Genomic DNA, 21,924 nt, shown 5'->3' with positions numbered 1-21,924 from the left:
TGGTCATACCTGCTTCTGTGGGTTTAATGTTCCTGGACTGCGGTCGCTGTTGCGAACACAAGTGTTGCGGCAGCTTTGCAGCGAACTTCTGTCTACCTGGTGAAAGTAGTGGTGAAATGTGCTTACTTGGCATCAACTAAGGAGATGTCACCATTTGGTCAACCTGTGCCGAAGTTATGGTTATGATTGCTGTATGGTGAGATGTTGGAGAAGTCGTCAGGACCGGTTGTCACCCTGGGACATTGTTTCACAATGTTTCTGCAGTGTTCCTACTCGTGAAGTGAGAGTAAGGTTTGGTGAGCTTTGGTCACTGTTTCCCCAGGTAATTATGTCTACTATTCTTTATTCCGTCTCGTGAAGAAACTGATATCGTCCAGGAAGTTGTGAAAAAAATTTGTCCACCGTTTATAATCCGTCTAAATCGTTTCCGATCACAATATCTAACGTCAAATTAATATCTTCGTGTGTTCATTCTACTGATACAGATCGTTTATAAGCAAACAACAATATACATTTAATAATTCTTGGTTTTCAGTGTATTTATATATTATCTGCGTCAGTTCACAATGTCTATAATATTGTCTAAAATGAATTTTGTCGGTAACATGTCCGAGTAAACGAAAGTGAGTCTCTGTCCAGTAAGTCGAATCATACGCCGACGGGGTAGTTTAATATCAACACTGTTTCTTTCTCGCTTTAAAAAGGATAAATCATTTCCTAGAGTTGTTTAGATGTATAACGTATTACTCGCTACCATCTAGCTCATGTTCGTCCAGTAGCGGGCATTCCATATTGTCTATTTCTCAGGTACTTCACTTGATAAAGTAAAGATTGATTAGCGATGGCTAGTTTATGTCTGTCCAGTATCGGGTATTCCGTATTGTCTATTAATATCTACATATATATATAGTTCACAATCCAAGTATTAAGTCGCCACACCACAAAATTTGTGTTAAATCCTCGAGTTGTCTTCAAGTCATGTTTTAGCTATAATGTTGCTCACTAGTTCAGTGAGGCGCGCTAAGATGGTGGGTGTACGATACCGCTCGTACTTCAATGCGAAAGTGTCAGGAGTTGAGTCTAATTTCACTGGCTGGTCTTGTATTCCCCATAATGTTCTACAGTGTGTATTGTTATTACCGCCGCTGTAAATTATGTTGAGGGAAATGCATATGTAAATTATGCCCTCTTAACAGCTGGATGAAGACAAAGTGGAGATGTTATGTACTTAAAAGGGAAAGGTCAATCGACACCGCCGTAGGTCTACTCTCTCTCCGCAATGAGATATTTACGAGCAGTAATGTAATTGGTAAATTTCCTTTTTAGTGAAGTAGCCTACCGAAGATTTTGTGCTAATGTTTAGTTAAATTGTAAGCAACTCTTTCACTGTTATTACAGTACTGTTTAACTTCTACTGTTACTCACCTTTGAGTTGTGTTGGCATTAAAGATTTGAGAATTTAAACGGAATACATATATTTTTTTTTATTTTGAATCTAGCTATCCATGATCATAAATGTCAATGAGAGAGTAATATTATACGTTATTACAAGGAAAGTTAAATAAACAGAGTTGCAAGATATATGACGTTGTTCTGGAATGATTTTTTTTCTTTCCATCTCTTCTTCCTCAACATCGACGATGCCATTAGTGTACAAGAATCTGGAGTTAAGTAGCGTTGTGTTTACTGGTCTATGAACTATAGTGTAAGAAGGAATAACGGCGACCCAAATTTTCTTTTTTTTTCTTTCCTTCTTTCGTCCCCCTATGTCAGCTACGGATACAATTCAAGGTAATGTAAATTGTTGCGTTTCAAGCTGGCTACCCAGCCATAGAATCGAACTAGCGTAATTAGCGCTTTTCAGGCGACATAGAGCAAATGCATAGCATCCATTAAATAATTTGGTATTATTATTATTATTATTATTATTATTATTATTAGTAGTAGTAGTAGTAGTAGTAGTAGTAGTAGTAGTAGAAAATAATATTGAGCCGTCTTCTTTAACATACAGTAAAAGAAGAGAGCAGAAGTTTTTATTATTTCTGTCATTCTCTCTGCGGTTCGAGAAAATTAAGATACTAAATTCTACCAACACCTACTATATGCTACTGATACTGGTTCTCCTTCTCGACTATCTTCTGATCTTGTCTCCAGTACATCCAGTTTCCTAACGTTCTTGGCCGTGGCAACTACGTAGAAACCTTCTGCTGCAATGTTAATAAGCGATACTAGCGATCTCCAAGGAAAACGAAGTCAGAGCTTAGTGAACCTATACTACTAACTAAAGCCTGGGGAAATGAGGCTAACAAAGTCACTGATTCTTTATAAATAAATCGTTCAGAAGTATTTTCTTTTAAACGATTTTAACTTTAGCTTAATCCCAAAACTGTTACTATTAGAGAAATTCCGAAATTTATCACAGAGCCAGCGCTACAATCTCCTGATTACTAACCATCAGGCAAGACACCGAGATGATACAACTTGGTAACGGCAGTAAAAGTGATAGTTATTCCCATGATCAGGTTGTATTATCCTGTTACCTGATGCTTAGTAATCAGAGAGATATTAGAAGTTTGTGTGACTGACCGACAGATATTCCATTCAGTAAGTTCAGTCAGTGAATACCAAATTTTGTCGCAGATTTATATTTGTTCTTCGTCAAAATATGCATTCCTGAGAAAATTAAGCATTAAACATTTCTGAGAAAATTACAAATTAGGAATTATGCAGAACAGTAAATCAGTGGTGACGTGAATTTTCAACAGGATATACTAATTAATGCCCCTCCTTTAAATCTAATCTCAAAACTTACAATATTAATTTATACCGGCTATAGGATAGTAGCGTTATTTCAACTACATTTGAATTTATTTTATAGAAATAAGGGAAATAAGTCAATAGAGCCATAAAAATTTCCCTTGTGGCACCGAGGAAGATCCTTGGTAATCTCCTCAGCCGAAACATTTATCCACGAGGGATCAATCACACCATCTTAAGCTTATGTTCTACTGCTGAGCTTTGGCCATTTGGTGTTTGTGTGAATTTTTTGTGTATTTGAATTCACGTCAAATTCTAAAAACTAGTGAAGGTAAACAAACAAACGAAAGAAAAAGGCCACGTATACTTCTTTTGCTGTAAGGAGTCTGATTGAAATGTCTGTTCTAACACTGTTTGATATTAGGGAAAGAAAAACACATTTCCTCTTTTTGCTTCAAAGAGTGCTCACTTCATCATTTTAATAAAGTAAAGGCACATACATTACTCAGTTTTAGAGATCGAGGGTAAAAGTAACCAAAAATAATTGAACTACGGACAAATCAAAACAAGATGCTGCAACCGGGGCAGTTGCCCCGGGCGCCAGCAAACTAATATGTGTGTTTATTGGTGTAGATGTAGATAAAAGGGATACTAATCGCAAAAATTTGCCCTGGGCACCAAATATCTAGTTTCATCACTGATAAGGCTACTATATTTTTACAGCGTGAAATCGGGACGTTTTTCTGAAATATTAATAATCATGATAATTATTGGCAGTTGAAAGAAACTTAAGCTTCAAGAGCAAGGCTTATCATTAAAAGTGGGCTGGAACGGCAAATCAGTGTCCTGTTAAGAGTTCAGTTCCTTTTCTGTGCGACGTTTGTCTCGTAAGCACTTTTGTCCTTGTACATAACTTTTTACTTTATTATTATTATTATTATTATTATTATTATTATTATTATTATTATTATTATTATTATTATTATTATTATTAATACAGTTTATCTACCAAACAACTATTTATATTATTATGCGGTATTAAACCAAATCTGGAACTGGCAATATTTATTTACTTCGATCATTCCATCCGGCAAATAAGTGTGATCTGTACGAGAGGGAATGTTTTTCGGGCTGGTAAAATTTGTGATGACTGCTGCCATGCTGTAACTTTGAGTTTCACCTTATCTCAAGTAGATGCAGACATGTCGGAAGGTTTGATTCTTGTAGATTCACTAGTTCAAACGCTGTCGAAGATGAGGTCTTGAGAATATGACTCTCAACGAACAACATTCGAACAAATTTATCAAGAATATTTATAGATATGCAAAGAAAATGGTCTTTAAATTCCAGAGCCGGAAACAGATAGAATATAGGGGTTCCTCCTGGAAACGAACTAGACATTCGCCATCGAAATATCACAAATTCATTTTGGATGAATCTCTTCCTTCATTGGAGGCAGAAAATGAATTTTCTAAAAATAATATAGTAAGAGACATTTCCCTGACTACTATTGATAAGGCAATCACTGAGACGGAAAAACGCTTTGGATCATGTAACAAAATCATTAGATCAATCACCACTCTACATCCAAAAGGTGAAAACTTTCTAAATTACAACATTGTGGAGCATATGGCTCAGAATTATGGAAGTGATCTTGAAATATTCAAATGTGAACTCAAAATCCTCCCAAACACAATTAAGTTGTATGAAGACGAGAGGAAACCAAAGTTGATTTCTTGATGAATTTCGTTGATCTTTGCGTCTACAAAATCGCATTCCTAGAAACCTACGAGCTTGATATCATCTCTGTCATTATATCAGTTTCTAATGCTACATGGGAAAGGCCATTCTCATGTTTGAAAAGATTAAAGACATATAGGCAATTCAATGACTGATGATAGGTTGAAAAACTTAGGATACTTTATATTGAAGAAAATTGCTAAATCGTTTGATCTTGAAGAAGTTGTTGATAAGTTTGCTGCTACCCACAAGAACAGAAAGTAGAGACATGAACCTATAAGTTATTTTCTTGACCTGTAAAAGTGTATTTCCCTGCTTCCACTTAAATCAACCAGCCACACATATTTTAAAGGCAGCGATTAAATAACTACTTATATTAGCAATCAATTGTATTAATGTATCCTAGTTGTTTGAAGTATTAAATTCTTACATTTTCACCGTAAAAGAGTAAAATCAAGAACAACAAAGATGAAAACATTCATCTTGAACACACACACATATTACATATATATATATATATATATATATATATATATATATATATATATATAGGATGGGCCGAAAAAATATTTTTTCTGTTTGAAACGCTAACTGCGGAAAACTTGCCTCTATGGTAGATAAATGAAATGCAAAAGAAATATATTTTTTGTTTACGTCTGGCGGTAGCGCAACGACCCTAAACTTTGAAAAAATATACGATTTTTATAACTTTTCCAATACATGGAAAAAATTCAAATAACTTCTATAACAAGTACCTATAATCTTATTTCAATAGAGAAAATTATAGAAAAGATAAATAAATGGAAAAGGAATACATTTTACAATGTATTAATACCTTATTACACTTATAAAAACACTTAAATAAACACATATTTCTATTGAAATAAACATTTTTTCTGATTGTATAAAACTTCAGTTTGTAATGAAATATGGTCTTTTACTTGTCTTTAGTTTCTTTTGGTAGTTTGAAAAATGATTTGCTTGAAAAACTTGGCATTGAATATCTTGACAAAAGTGTAGTTCTTATAAAACCATCCCTGGAATTGAAACCGACGACTTTTTTGACGCCTCAGTTATTAGCTTCACACATCGTTCTAATGCTTTGGTGTGACATGGGGATTTTCAAAGTTCCACTCAGCCGCTGTTTCACCTGATTGGACCTTAGACCAAATCTCGTGATCGGTAAATCTTCGTAACAAAGGCTGAGGTGAAAGTGTAACAGTGTTCCAGTGAATCATTTCGGTGTAGCCTGTAGCTAGGAAATTGATTTTAGGTAGTCGAAAACTCCTTATTGACTTCCTCTTAGAAGTTAAGTTTCTAGCCTTTATAATTCTTCTGAACTCTAACTCTCTTATAAGATCCCTTGCATCAACTATCATACTTATAAGCAAGTTTTTCAGATGGGCAAAAAATGCGTTTCTCTCACTTACTCGGTCAATGACTTTTAGCGATTTCTGGCAGGAATCTAGACGATTCTATAACTTTAAATACATGTTTTGGTCCATCTGTGAAGTACTTATTTTTTTTTTATATGAAACAATAATGGCATATAAGACTTTAGGATAAAATAAACTAAGTTCTTGTGTTCATCTATTGGGTTTACGATTCTTCAACACAATCGGAGAACTCTATTCGCTGTTGTTAACCATCTTAAATGGGAAAGTGGGCTAGGTTGACGAATAGCTAAATCTTAAGGACAGCTTCTTGATTTTATAGCGGAGCTTATGCCCAAAAGGTACTGTTGATCTTTGCTTAAAATGTTTCGGTCAATTTCTGGAATCTCACACTCAACACTGTCAAAATTTACCACTGGTAGTTTCTCATTTACTGAGCTCTGTGCCAATCGGACCAGTAAATGATTTTGGCCCAGTTGTTTCACCATCTAAATGTAAAAACAAATGCCGGAATGGTAATTCATTAAAGTGTAAGAGGGACAAACCCCACTGTATTGTCCTTTTAATTTGTTTTTCAATTTGGCAAATAACAGCCGTTTTCCACCCTGTATTGACAACTGTTCCATCACATCTAATTACGACGAGTTCATGAAATGAAAATGCAGCTTCAGTAAAATAAGAAAGAATGCTATTGGCAATGTTTTGAGCAGAAACAGAAGAGGGTAAAACATGGCCAATGAACACAGAGTTAGGTGTTTGTAAAACTGAGTAATGTTCCTCTTTTATAGTTCTTCGAAACTGTTTTGAGTTTATTTTCTCAATCGCGAGGGTGTCATCCTTCCTTCCATCAAAATATAAACCTTGAAGTGGGTTATGTTTGTCCTTATTCTGTATTTGGAGTTCTGAGCGGTTAACACTTTTTCCCCTCTAAGTTTATTTTTGTCCATAACATAGATGTGGTCTTAATTAACTACGACATTAAAATCTTGCAACACACTTGAAGCCATAGCTGCCGTTGCTCTATCTGATACTCCAAAACGATCGCTAGTTAGAGCAGTATTTTTCAATGTAATGCGCATCTGCCATGGTGACTTACTCTCAGGCTTAAATTCTTCGAAATCTTCATTGTTGCTATCTTCTACCTCTTCAGACGAATCACTGTACACCTCTTTTGACAGGAGAGTTTCTGCATTTATATATTTTGAACAAGCTGACTTGATAATAAATTAGCATTGGACTAAGTTCTTTTATGTTCAACCAACTTCCTTTCATGTCATTGGGTAATCTTTTTTTCTTTCCTTTACGTCCAGAATTCCAATTTTACTTATACCAAACTTTCTCCGGGAGTACAAGAATTTTAGTTCAATGATGGGTATCTTTTTTGGTTTTTCACAGTTACAGATAATAGACACAGGGCATTCACAGACCTCACTATCAGTGACCTTTTGGCAATTGCAGTCTAATGTTATTTTGCACTTACATGCAGAGACATCAAACAGTAACAAAGATTTTCTTTTGAAATCTTCAACTCTCTGTTTGAACTTTTTCTTATCCCGCTTCAAGGACTTCATAAGATTACTATAACTGACATGGTATGCATTTATTAACTAAACAGTTTTGTAAGGCGTTGCTGTTGGCATTGAAGCTTTATCAAACAGAAATTTAACTTGTCTGCTACAATATTCGAAACTTGAGAAAAACTAACTGACTTGTTTATTTTCACTGCTAAGTTGTAACGTTAATGGAAGAAAACGCTTCAGATCTTCATAAGTTGGAAGTTTATTCAATGATAACTCCTTTGGGTTGCCAAATAATGGGCCGTTAAACTGGCTGCGAGTAATTTTCTTGTAAACAGTGGTTAATATAATAAGATCGCTAAACAGTTTGTAGGTTTCAGTCAGTCATATATTTCAAAATGTCATTTTTTTTAAAGTATTTTTAAAAGTGTAATACGCTACTAATACATTGTAAAATGTATTCCTTTTCCATTTATTTATCTTTTATATAATTTTCTCTATTGAAATATGATTATAAGTACTTATTATAGAAGTTATTTGAATTTTCTCCAAGTATTGGAAAAGTTATAAAAATCGTATGTTTTTTCAAAGTTTAGGGTCGTTGCGGTACCGCCAGACGTAAACAAAATATATATATTTCTTTTGCATTTCATTTATCTACCATAGAGGCAAGTTTTCCGCAGTATAGCGTTTCAAACAAAGAAAAAATATTTTTTCGGCACACCCTAATATATATACGTGTGTGTGTGTGTGTGTGTATTTATGTAAATAAAATTTTTCATTCATTGGAGATGGCCCCCTCAAAATTTTCTTGGGCCCTTCATTGCCCCCTGAAAAAATTCTAGCTACGCTACTGGCACACCTGGAGATAATTCATTTCCTGATTTCCTTGGCTCTAATAATCATCTTTAGATATTATAAACAAGTATTTCATTACTAACTCTATATAGCGTTCATCTACGGTACTTGAGATTCCCTGGTTCGATCCCAGCTCGCGCCGTGTGGACTTTGTGGTGGACAAACACCGTTCTCGTGAGTTTTCTCGGGGTTGTCTCGTTTCCTCCCACTTTCTTCATTCCACCATCTCACTCGTTTCTCATTATCACCGTCTCCTTTAGCCTAACCAGCATAACCCTGGGACGTAAAACTTTAAAGATTTCATTTCTACATGATATAATCGTGCCTCTTCGAGGTCGAATGGCTAACGCCCATGTGTAATTCCGGCTTCGAATTCCAGAGGTACAAACCAGTGTCAGCAGTAGGTCAAGTCTCATATAGACTGGGTACTGAATAGGGGCTTTAAATGTAAATTAGTCAATTAACATGGTACAATTAATTTCTTTCGGACAAACCAAGGAAAAGTGGATTAGTGATGTAATTAATTTTTTACAGACGAAACTTTCCGCCCATATATATTGTTTATATTCAAAAATATATATACAATTTTGTTTATGTTCAGAAATAAAAAAAAACATCATCAAAATAACACAATAATTTTACATAACGTTTGTACATTAAGAAGAAAAATAAATAAATAAACACTAAGCGGGACACAGAATTGTTATGGCAATAAGAATAAATAAATAAACCACTAAGCTGGATACAGAATTGTTATGGTAATATTGACTCCTAGATTTCATCGCATTTAAATGCATAGGATTGTATCTAGTGTAGATGATTGGATAAGAATACATGGGCCTTATGCAGAGTCGTTCTGACGCGTTATTAGTGTCATACTAAAGAGTTCGACTAACATATGTTCCATGCAGTAGTCAGGTCTTTAGTATGATGCTAATCATACGTCAAAAGGACTCTGCATAAGGCCCCATGTGTTTTAACGAATTTTAGAAAGAGTCCTGAAACTGGATATCGTTAAACTGAAATATCAAGTTTTAATTTCAAATTGATTCATACGTGCATTTTGGGTCATATACATATATATAGCAAATAGACATATTACACGTCATAGATTGTATTGTTACCGTTTGAAGACCTGTGATAGATTAAATTTAAAACTAATGAATGTCAGTCAAGAGTTAAAAGGGAGTTACCGTGACCCGTATTTTAATTTTTTTTTGGAATTTAAATGTCGATTTCGATGAGCAGCGCCCAATGCCACTACTTTTGATTTCTGGAACCAAACGCTTCAAGGTGAAATTAGGCAGCAAAAATAAAAAGTGGGTCCATTTGGTCAATGCAGACCAGTGACCGTCTGAGACGAAATGGGTATCACTCGATTCGTATTCACACGTACATGAATAATTGATATGCCAGTTTCCCGAAAATTCTATTTTGACCGTAGGAAGCAGGCGTATCGGCGACGAGGGGTTTACGCATAAACGAGGATAGTGGTACAGCACACTTACACATACAACACTTTCACTACCACTCAAAATTCATTTCAATATGCTGTGCACTGACAGTAATTACTTATATTCACACTCTCATTCCCTTACGAAAAATGTTTCACATCGTATTTTACCTATAAATTTTCTAGTTAGTAGAACCGGCTGTTCAAGTTAAACCAGACAGTATTTTAACGTATTCATCTAAACCTGAAGCACCACTAATCTAACCTAACCTAAATATTTACTTGACATATCAGTGTAAAGAATTAATATACGAGAAAGTAACTCGTTTCTTTCGGATAATAACAGAGAAAGAAACAAGAATACGCCATTGGAGCTACAATCTACTAACTACTATAAAAACATAATTTTAAAAATAGATTTTTACCTTGATAGAAGTGACTGTCATCTCATCACGCATTACAAAAGTAAAAAAAAAAAAAAAGAATAGTGTAGAATAAAACAAACATAATGGAATAATTATATTCCAAGATTGCAAGGTTATAATCTCTAAATAAAAACCAATTTAAAAAAATATGCTGTTTCTTATTTAGATTTATAGAAAAATCCCATTTTGTTACAAACTATCAATACATGTAACAAACTACATACGAAAACTCAAATAATAGATACTTCGCCTTGTATTGTCTTCATACAGGCATTGATTATCTCACATTAGGAATCACCATCGGTGCAACTGTCATAAATAATTTTAACCACAATAGTCGTAATGTAGAAGTACAAAAATATTTCTATATCTTCAGTCATTCCTATTTAAGAGCATTTCATATGTTCTTTCATCTGTGACTATGTTGTGTATATATATTTCAAACACTTTAAACATATTATCATGATTTTCAACTTCAAACTCCAAATAAATTAATAATTTCTCCCAACTTATCTTGAAAATCTTTCTTTCCCTTATTTACTGGAACTGTGCGACTTGCGTCTCGATAAATTGGATAAAATAGAATAAAGAACACTACTAATAACATAGCATATAACATCATTCTACATCTTGTAGAAACAGCCATGTTAACATACAGTAAAAAATAATCCTTTTGTCGGGAAGTGGTTTGTGCTAATGCAGAGAAGCACATATAGCCAAATTTATTATTTTATAATTGTTATAAACTTAATTAAAATATTTTCAAAGCAATTTATATATCTTGATTGCGATTATTATTATACAATGATTATCTATTTTTGGCTCGGCAATAGTTGTAGGTGAATTTTGACTTATTTTAACGAGATGGAGCAATTTATCGTAATTTGAAATATTGATTGGTCGTTAACTAGAATTGATATTTCTGATAATCAGCTCTTTTATTGACGGCATGCATCAATATGACGTCAAGGCTCTTTTCTGAGGTTTTGTCTACAAATTACCATTTAATGGTCCTAGCCATATCTTGATTATACTATATATATCCATACATGATATCCTAACTATATATAAAACTACATGAACTAACATAGAATAACGGGTACTTCCGGTTGACATGGAAAGTTGAAATTCGGCATGATTGTAGCCTCCCGGGATTAACCCACAGGAAAATTGCCAAAAGTAAATATTTTTAGTTTTTAGGGGGTCTATAGGGGGATCAAGAAATTCCCCGTGTTATTTAAATGGGCCTTTTTTTTTTTTTTTTTTTGACTTATAATGTCATGTTTTAGGTACTTGGAATAGAGACTTGAAATTCGGTATGCTTGTATGTTTTCGTTAGCATTACTTAAGTAAATCACCAAAAATGAAAATTTCCAACTGTAGAGTGGTTTTATGGGGAATTGAAGAATCTTTCCCATGTTATTTATATGGGGCATCTTCTACATACCATAATGTTTAGGCACTCTGATCCAGTAGGATTAGAATTATGAAATTTGGCGTGATTGTAGCCTTCCGGAACTAACACACAGAAAAATTGCCAAAAGTTGAATATTTTTAGTTTTTAAGAGGTCTGAAGAGGGTTGAAGAAATTCCCATGTTATTTAAATGGGCGTTTTTGGGATATAAATTCTTTCTTTTAGATAGTTGAGGAAGAAAAAGAAACTTGAAATTCGGTAGAATTGTTTGTTTCAGAGATATGCGGCCATAGGCCAAGCAAACACGGGGGTCTAGTAGAGTAAAAATAGGCCAAAGGCTAGTAAAGTATTATAAAATGTGAGCGTTAAAATGCTTTGTCATCAGAATCTTTAGTTGTACAAAAAAAAAATAATAATAAATAAATAAATAAATAGTAAAGCTAAGAATATACGGAACTAAGTACTGCATATGTCTTCACTCTCCCCGTAATCTTGAGTCTACAATGTTAGATTCGATATAAATTTGTTAAATGGGAAATGGAACAACGTATTTGACTAATGTGAACTTTTCTCAGTTTTTGGCGAAGTCGTTTTTGCCGTACTAATTATATGTTCAAGTTTGACATATTACATGTTACATGCTGTTTGGAACATTAAACATACCGAAATTCACAGAACTTGATCAATATTTAGAACTAATTAAACTACGCAATTTGCAATCATTATTCCTAATTAATATAAACCCAATACAAAATTTTACATATAATATTGTCACACGTAACAAAAATGTGTAACAATAACTATTGTAAATCTCTTACCAGACTTCCACCAATGGTTCCTCAATCCCTACTTCCCACAAAAGATATCTTAATTGTGTTCTGTCCGATCAGCTGTTGTGCCATATGTTTCTCAACTCAACACCAGTGAGGATGCTCATCCATTTACAAAAGAACAGGTGAAGCAAAATAAAGCCTGCATCAATTTGTTTAAAGAAGGCGTGGAGTTTACCATAATCATTTAAGAGAGGGAGACTGACGGGAATGAAATTCGGATGTGTATAGTAGCATTCGACCACATTCATTGAAATTCAGTACATTATTAATGTGCCATGTAATATAAATTACTGTACCCCGAGAACGGTTAAACATGTGGTAGAAATAGTCATGTATTGAGATATCTTTATAAAAAATTTAAGAGGAAACATAATAGGTCACATTGTCTTATAAACTGCTCAGATACTTAAATTGAAAGTTAAGTAGTGAGTGCCAATATGACTGATGTTAGAAGTCTTGTTTGGTTCACAATATCTATGAAAACTAACACGCATTATTCTTTGGAAATATATATTTATGGCAGGGATGCAAATAAGAACTCGCCCACTCGCCCGGGGCGAGTGGTTCACCAGTGCGGGCGAGTTTTTAATATTACTATTATTTATTTCAAAGGTAAGTAAATTGTTTCTATTGTGGGATGTAGGCTTCTTGAACTAGTAAAATTTTGTTGCTTATTTCTTATTTGCATCCCTGATTTATGGAAAGATATTCCTTGGCAATCATTTGTCATGTTTCCATTGAAATTACTATGATGTGAAATTAGTTGTTCCCCCAAACCTTCGCCTCGCTATACACTTATAGGGTAAAATCCAAGAATCTTATAAAATAGAGGATCTGCCCTTACAACAAAATCTTGAAGCCATATGTCACAGTTTCGCCAGCTCTACTCTGCCCATTCCGCCCAATAGGATCGCAATGTTTTGAGCCAACAATCATGGCGGAAACAAAAGTAGCCAATCAGACGATGGTGGAAACGAGAGTAGCTAATCAGACGTGCCGATGCTAGGTTGTTTTTTGGCTTCATTAATTTAATAGGATGACGATGCATATGGGCAGATCCTCTATTTATAACATCCTTGGTAAAATCACGCTTAGTCCTTTTCGAAATAACAACATCGAAACAATATAGATTTTAAGTTGCAATTATATCTGCAAGTTTCCTACACACTAGTGCCACCTATTAGCAAGAGGAAGGCAGGCGGAAATCGAACCAATCAGTGACTATGAACTATTAAGAATTAGCGTTACACACAGATTGAGAGGTTCTTGTATTATCATATAAGAAAGTTTCTAGTATTTAGCTAATATAACACATTTGAATCCAATATTTAGCTAACATAGTAGTTACCTCCAAAATCAGGTATGCAAATAACCAGTCGCCCGGGGCGAGTGGTTGATTGGTGCGGGCAAGTATTTAATATCATACCGAAGCTAAGTAAATTATGTCTATTGAGAGATGTGGGCTAGTAGCTTTCTTCTTGGGCTAGTAAAATGCTGTTGCGTATTTGCATCCCTGTCCTAAATTGAAGCATATTGATTACAAATAGCTAAATGCTGCTTAGCAAAACATCAAATACTGTTTGTTATAATGGGGGAAGAAATGCGCGAGCTCATACGAGGGACTGAGATTCACACCACCATCTTTCATTATCATCCTCCATTTTCAACAATGTTTTACATCAAAATTATAATGTTACAAAACAATTATTTATAGCAAAACTCAGTGGTATAAGTGACTGTGACCTAGGTGTGCATTTGAAGATATACAACCTAAATTGAAGTTAAGAAAAAGAGAGCTAACACTAGTTAATCTCTCGTCTCAATATATGAAATGTAATAGGTGCTGGTGTAGTTTTAGTGTATCACATTTTGGAAGATTTACAGGTAAAACGGACTACTTTGAATGAGAAGACAAATTTATTAAGAACAATTTTCTGCAGGCGACAAAATTAAACACAAAGTAATACAGCTGTATTTTAGGGTTACTAGTGTAGGGTTACTAGTGTAAAATCATTGCAAGTGCTTTACGACGGATGGAATAAGTGAGTGTATATGAAAGATGACCATATTGGCGGTGTATTTCTGTACAATGTACAGAAGCTGTATTTCATGTTTACAAGTGGAAAGTTACTAGTATGAAATCATGACACAAGTACTATTGAAATTTGTATCATTGCCAAAACCCACTTGTTTTCACTACCTTCGCTTACTCTTAGGTGCAGTTTTACTATACGGATCCACAGATTGTTAAATATACGGAAACATTTGGAGAAGTCTTTAGCTTGCTCATTTTATGCCGAGAACAGAACCCAAACGAAGCCCTGCGGGGCTTCTAACCCGTTGCTACTTCTACTGCTACCCCTATCCCAACTTCTATTACTACTTATATTATGGATCCGTATAGTAAAACTGTACGTACTCTTATACCTACCATCGCTTATGTACCTGCTCCCTTCAGACGCACAAGCTTCGTTCTGCCCTGACCAGGTTAGATAGCCTTCGTTCTTCTTAGTGGACACCCAGCACACACACACACACATATTATGTATATATATACAGTGGCGGATCCAAGGGGAGGAACTATATCCCCCCTTGACGCTCAGGTATACACTGGATAAAATGGGCTTCAATCCTGCTTTACACTGGATAAAACGGCATATGGTTTAGCCCCTCCCTTGATCATATCCTGGATCCGATATATATGGACACGACGTATTTATAGGCAAAGAATAAAGGAAGTGTAATTTTCAACAAATACTTCTTGTGGCTCATTTAATTTAATGTATGACAAGTAAGATAATTTCATGTCACCCACCACAAATCTTTTAGGAGGCAATAAGAAGGAAATTAGTGAAAGAATTACTGCGAGTGGTGCGCCGAAAGTAAACCTACAGGATATAATATTTAAAACGTCATATTTGTATAAAATGTTACAATTTTCATATTCCTCATTCCCATGATCAATTTAGATTTCTACATGAGAGGATCATTAGAACATGGCGGAAGGTATAATAAATATATTCTGTGCTTTGGCAATAACTTAAAAGTGTGAACGGGCAAAACACCCCAAACAATGAAGATGCATCTTAGCCTAGAGAAATTGTTATCCTTCCTTTTTCATTATCATTTGGCCTAGAGATATGCAACCTCTGTATACAACTATATTGTGTTGGAATGTATAATTTGTAGGATATAATGCTTTACATTTTAAAAAATCAACATTTCCGGTGTACCCCTAAAAAACGTAATAAAGAAATAACGGCCATACTTTTTTTAAATATTCAATTGGAACTGGACAATCGACACAAAATTTGGAATCGAGTAGTGAAAACGGCACGTTTCTAGCTCTTGTGGCTTTCGAGATCTCGGGACAAACATATAAACCTAGCATTTTAATATATAGACTAGCTGAATCTGCGCTCTCTACACAGCCCATCATTCACATATGAGCGTGAATCTTCTTGTTATTCCTCATATGTACATGTCCCTTTACAGACACAAATGAAAGACGCCTTGATAAAAAAAAAATGGCAAGAGATACCATAAAGGGGAGATTTTTTGTATTACTTTTACAATATCACATCGTTTGCAAGATTTAAGCCTACTTCCAGTTGGAGTTTTTAATTCATGTATGATCAGTGTATTTTTTCTTCTTGCATGCAGTATGTAATAAGCAAATAGATTACACAGAATTAATTGTAATGTCAGTAATATATGATGTTCATTGGGCAAAACACTCCAAACAATAAAGATTCAACTTAGAGTGGAGAAATAGCTATCCTTCGTATTTCATTATCATTACGTCGCATGAGAACTAGAGGAACGTAACTCCATTTTCGTAGGTTTACAGGTCAGAGGACAAAAATATTATTTTCTTAGAAATATGTGTTTTTAATAAGATGGTAATTGAGCTACATTACAACAGATGATCGACAAGGAGAGCAGATGGCGTTACGTCCATTTACATCTTTCAAAATCATGTCCAAAAATGAAGAAAACAAAAATCGCATTTTTGGAGTTACGTTCGCCTGATTCTCATTCGACGATTTGGTCATGAAACAAACGCCTGAGAGGTATGCAACCCCCATATACAATTATATGGTGCTGGAATGTATAATGCGTAGCATATGATGCTTTAGTTTTTTTTCTAATTTCAACATTGCCAGTGTACCCGTAAAAATGTGATAAAGAAACAATGACCATAATTTTTAAAAAAATATATTCAATTACAACTGGACAATCTACATAAAATTAGCAATCGATCAGTGAAAACGTCATCTTTTTAGAGCCTGCAGTTTCCGAGATCTCATTGTTGAAAGGATTGGTCACAAACATATAAACGTCCACAAACGTATAGTTTAAAAGAACTTCAAAGATGGCAGCACAATTTATTTGCATTGATTTTGGAAAAGACTTATTAAAATACAAAGGCTTTGAACAATAATTGAAAACATAAACTTCATGAAAAATTTATATTATGTAATTTATTTTAAGTACACATGAAATAAACCATTTGTCCTTGTTAAACGTGAAATCACAAATAACCGTAAATCAAAGGTTTGAAAACTAAATTTATAAGTTAGAGCTCAGGCGTTTTGATCACATCTTTACCTTTGAGCAGAACGCAGCCTCTCTTATAGCTGTTAATCTGTTAGCGACGATCAGGTGTAGCATACGCACTTATGAGCATCACAGACATACGCTATTTAGGGGATTGACGAAAGTTGACATTTTCGGGGGGTCGCTTGTATTTTTGAAATATCATCTTCATTATTATTTTCATCACTACTCTTGTCAAATGACACGGATAGGTTGTGCTGGTCCTTGGACCAATGCACAGGAACCTACCCCAGTTCGTGAGGCCACCGGCTCCTAGCTCTTCTATAGTAGACCGTGAAAATGTATCTCGCTCCGGTCGTACTAGGCATCTTTCATGGGGCAATCAACTCAATTTACGAACAGCTAGACCCAGAGATCGTAATGATTCTGGTGATTCTGTTCAATCAAGTAAACGACCTCGTGATAGATCTAGGTCTCCTGTTCTGCCTACTAACCTGGACTCTGCTATGGACACTGGTTCTGGCACTTCATCTTTTTATACAGTAATAGAACCAATATATTCTTTTCTGGTCACCGATTTCGATACCAAGTATACTCACCCTAAAATGGTGTTCTTTCAAATAATCAAGTATCAGCCTCGAGCTAGTATGGAAAACATTGTTAAAACTAGAAATGGATTCATAATTCGCTCTAAAGACCCGAATTTTGGTATAACAAAGCGTCCTACGAAATCTTTGGTAAAACAGCTAAATTAACGAAACAAGCAGATCGGAAGACAAAACAACCACCTCCTCCTCGAAAACCATCCATGTTTTCTGTAGTTATCCGGAGAGTGATACCTAAAATCAGCGGTGAAGAAGTTCTTGAAGAACTCAAACAAGAAGGAATTGACATTAACAAATGCATTCGCGTTAAAAATAGCACTGGCCCTACTTATATGGTACGCGTTTTGTCGCAAAATCAGACCTCTCTTGACTATCTGTTAGCTCATGGTGCTCCTATTTATAAGAAACTTCATCGTGTCGAGCCTTCCAAGACACCAGAGCCGTTGCCACTTCGATGTGAGAAATGCCAAACTTATAACCCTAATTTTACAAACCAATGCCTTAATCCATCCAAATATGGCTATTGCGTTCAACCTCATGACACAAAATCATGTAAAAATCAACAACAACCAAACAGTTCCACCTGTAACAAAAATCACCCAACATACAGCTACCGATGTAAGGGAAAACCTCGCGCAGAACCAGAACGACCGGAATTAACAGTGCCAGTATAAAACTTTGAAAAAGCAACTCCAACCTCACATTCTCTCGCACAACCTCTCTCCGACGAAGATCTTCGTTACATCACAATTGTGTTACAAAATGTTTTTCCTTTTCAGCGTGAGCACATATTTCGTGTTGCCATTTCATCAGCCAAATCTCTCTTTAACCTTAACTTTACTGCAACATATTCAGGACTTTTCGTTCACTTCTACATCGCACCTCTAGAAACAGCAGTATAAAACCAATATGACAGTACATATTATGGCTCTGACTTCACTTTTTTTTAACATCAGATCTTTCCATCAACATAAAGCACTTCTAGAGCCTCTTCTGTTAGAAGAACAAATCGATATCGTAGCTCTTAACGAAATAGTTTTAAAACCAGGCTCTTCAGCACGACTTTCTGGTTACCAACTTCAACGATGTGATTACTACGATATACACGCACGTGCTCAAGGAGAAGTGTTAATTTGTTTTTTTCCCAAACGTCCTTATCGACAGTACAATCCTACCGTATTTGCACACCTTCCTGTACACCTCTTATTCTCCATATATTATCCTTCTCTTACAGTTAATGTAGCTACTACATATATACGCTCTGGTCATTCAATACCATTTACTTTCTTCGATTATATAGCTCATAATTTTAAAAATATTATCATCATGGCTGACATAAATATTCATAGCAGAAGCGCTAGAGAAAAACAACGTTTTACGGACTTTGTTTCAAATACATTACAACTTCACATTCATAATCTTCCTGGTCCCACTCGACCAGCTAGCCAAACAACCCCGGATGTAGTAATCACATCCCTCACGCTTATGAACGACTGTGAGGTGGAGGTTCTTGACACGATCGGGAGCGATCACTGTCCCATTAAACTCACCATCCAAAAGATTCGTCCATCTCTACAAAAATTAGAACCTCATATTATCCACTGATATGATAAAGCTGATTGGCCTCAATTTCGACACAACGTCAATATCCGTGTCTCCACTTCTCAACCACCAACTTCAGAAACTGAAATGTATAATGTTGTCAACCATATCACAGACGCCATACGTAGCGGTGCTCAACAAGCTATACCTGTGGAGAAAATTTATCCGTCTAAGCCAAAATTGCCTCCACACTACCTCTCTCTAATACAGAGATCACGACAAAGTTTCGAGAATATAACCGAACGGGCAACGAAGAATGTCTTCATCAAGACAGAAAATGGCAACGCACTGCATACAAATTATCTCACAGCATACAAACGTCGCACTTGGATCAGCGCCTGTAATAAACTCAACGATGAAGCCTCACCAAGCCGTTATTGGAAAACCTTCCATAGACTAACGGGCAAAAGCACTAAAATATCGTACCCTCTTTTGGACAATGCTGTTCCTCTACAGACCAAGATAAGGCTAATGCTTTTGCAAAACAATTACAGTCAGTCTTTACGCCTGCAATATCATATAATCCTCGTCAACGCACAGACTTGTCTTCTATTCCAGCTTTACAACCATCACTCTCACGCGTCATAGACATCGACTATCCTCTTACAGCACCTATCACTACCCATGAACTTCATAAGAAACGAAATACCCGGCATCGATCATATTTCGTACCGGCTAATTAAAGAAGTTCTCTAATTACTTACACTACTTGTTGCACTCTACAACTTTATCCTCCGTACAGGCTTTTACCCTGTGGATTGGAAAGTATCCAAAATCTGCATGTTTTTTAAGCCTCATAAGCCTGCACACGTCGTGACGTCTTACCGCCCAATACAACTGACATCAGTCTTCAGTAAGATGTTTGAGAAACTACTTGTCCAGCGACTCCATTTACATATCCAAGAGTATAACTTACTACCCATACACCAAGCAGGGTTTCGACCAACCTTTTCCATTAACGATCAGTTACTTCGGCTCTCTACAACAATCACAAATCAATATAACAAAGCCTTTTCATCTTGCCTCGTCTTAATGGATCTTGAAAAGGCTTTCAATAAAGTATGGCATTATGGCCTTATTCAAAAGTTACAGAAGCTTAACCTCCCGATCTGCTACTTACGCTTCATATATTCCTTTTTAACTAACCGTATAGGATATGTTTACATAGGGTGTGCTATTTCACACCCTATATTTCCATATAGTGGCGTTCTACAGGGTTCCGCCCTCAGTCCGCTCTTATATATACTGTATGCCTCTGATATACCTAAACCAATGCAAAACCTGTTTTTATTTCAATATGCCGATGACACGGCCTTTCTAGTTCTCGGCAAGACTATGGATCAGATCAGCACGATATTACAATCCACTCTCAACGAATTTGTGCAGTGGTGCAAAACTTGGAAGCTTACTGTCAATAGCGAGAAAACACAAGCATTGGTCTTCTTACCCCCGAAACGTTGCTCCAAGGTTCATCGCAATCCGCGAAACCTTAAAATCACACTTAATGACCACCCTCTTCAAGCTACCTCAACGGTTACATATCTTGGGGTTGTATGCGACTTCAAACTAAATTGGAATACTCATCTTGAGAAAATATCCCAAAAGGCTACTATCCGGCTCATTCTCCTACATCGCCTAACTGGAACTACATGGGGCCTACTAAATGCATATAAAATGTTCCTTCGGCCCAGCTTAACTTTTGGACACATAGCTTGGTGCAACGCTCCTACGAAATTCTATGACTGGTTGTCAATACTCGAACGTCATGCCATTCGACTTGCGCATCGCATAAGGCTGCCATATCCCAATTTTCTCACTTATGAGCATATCGGTTTCCTCTTCTGCCTCAACATCTCCAGATATCCGTTTGAAATACATACTCTCTCATCTGACAGTCTCACACCCTTTTTTTCTTGATACTGTACAGGCTGCTGCTGAAACTGACACCCCGTATAGGTACTTGCACACACCATTAAATGCCCTTCTTACGTTATATCTCAATACTGAGCATCCTACCGCCGACGAGCGCGATATCTTCCAAATTTATCATATACCAGATCACCTTCCTCATTTGTTCCCATCTTTGCACCATGTATAATTTCATCACTAACACTGGGCTTTCCCCATGTCACCATCAGTCTCGAGCCGCCCCGAGATAGAAGAACTAATCTGCATTTGTCATCTTAACACTGTGTCTGTGATTGTGGCGTGCATGCACTGCACTTCATCTTTCATCTGCATTATATTTATTCCTAAAAACACAACTCTATATTTATACACTATTTTCTCTAAATAATTATACTAAAAAAAGTGTTTCTACTTCCACCACTTATATATGTATGTTTATTGTATATTCTTTTTTCTGCACTCATATTTAATGTTTTTCTACACGATTTTCATTTTTTTCAACTTTTTCATTTCACAATTGCACATAGTCCATCAACCAATGCAATAAAACTAATGTGTAATAACACCTGTGCCAAAGAGAGGGCGTAACCCTCTCATGGCTAGAGTTAGGAATAGTATCCCCATGACAACAAATGATGAATAAAGAATTCCCCAAATCCTTAACCCTTTACTATTACAGAAAAGCGCTTTTGTTGCTATTGTAGCATTTTAATAGATAGATAATTGCTTTAGATTTTTCTTTTATATATATATATATATATATATATATATATATATATATATATATATATATATATATATATATATATATATATATATATATATATTAGTAATAAGCCAAATTTCACGTAATTTCA

Source organism: Thermobia domestica, chromosome 11, assembly GCF_964235325.1.
Source record: "Thermobia domestica chromosome 11, izTheDome1.hap1.1, whole genome shotgun sequence".
Taxonomy (NCBI): Eukaryota; Metazoa; Arthropoda; class Insecta; order Zygentoma; family Lepismatidae; genus Thermobia; species Thermobia domestica.
This window is presented reverse-complemented; position numbering follows the sequence as displayed.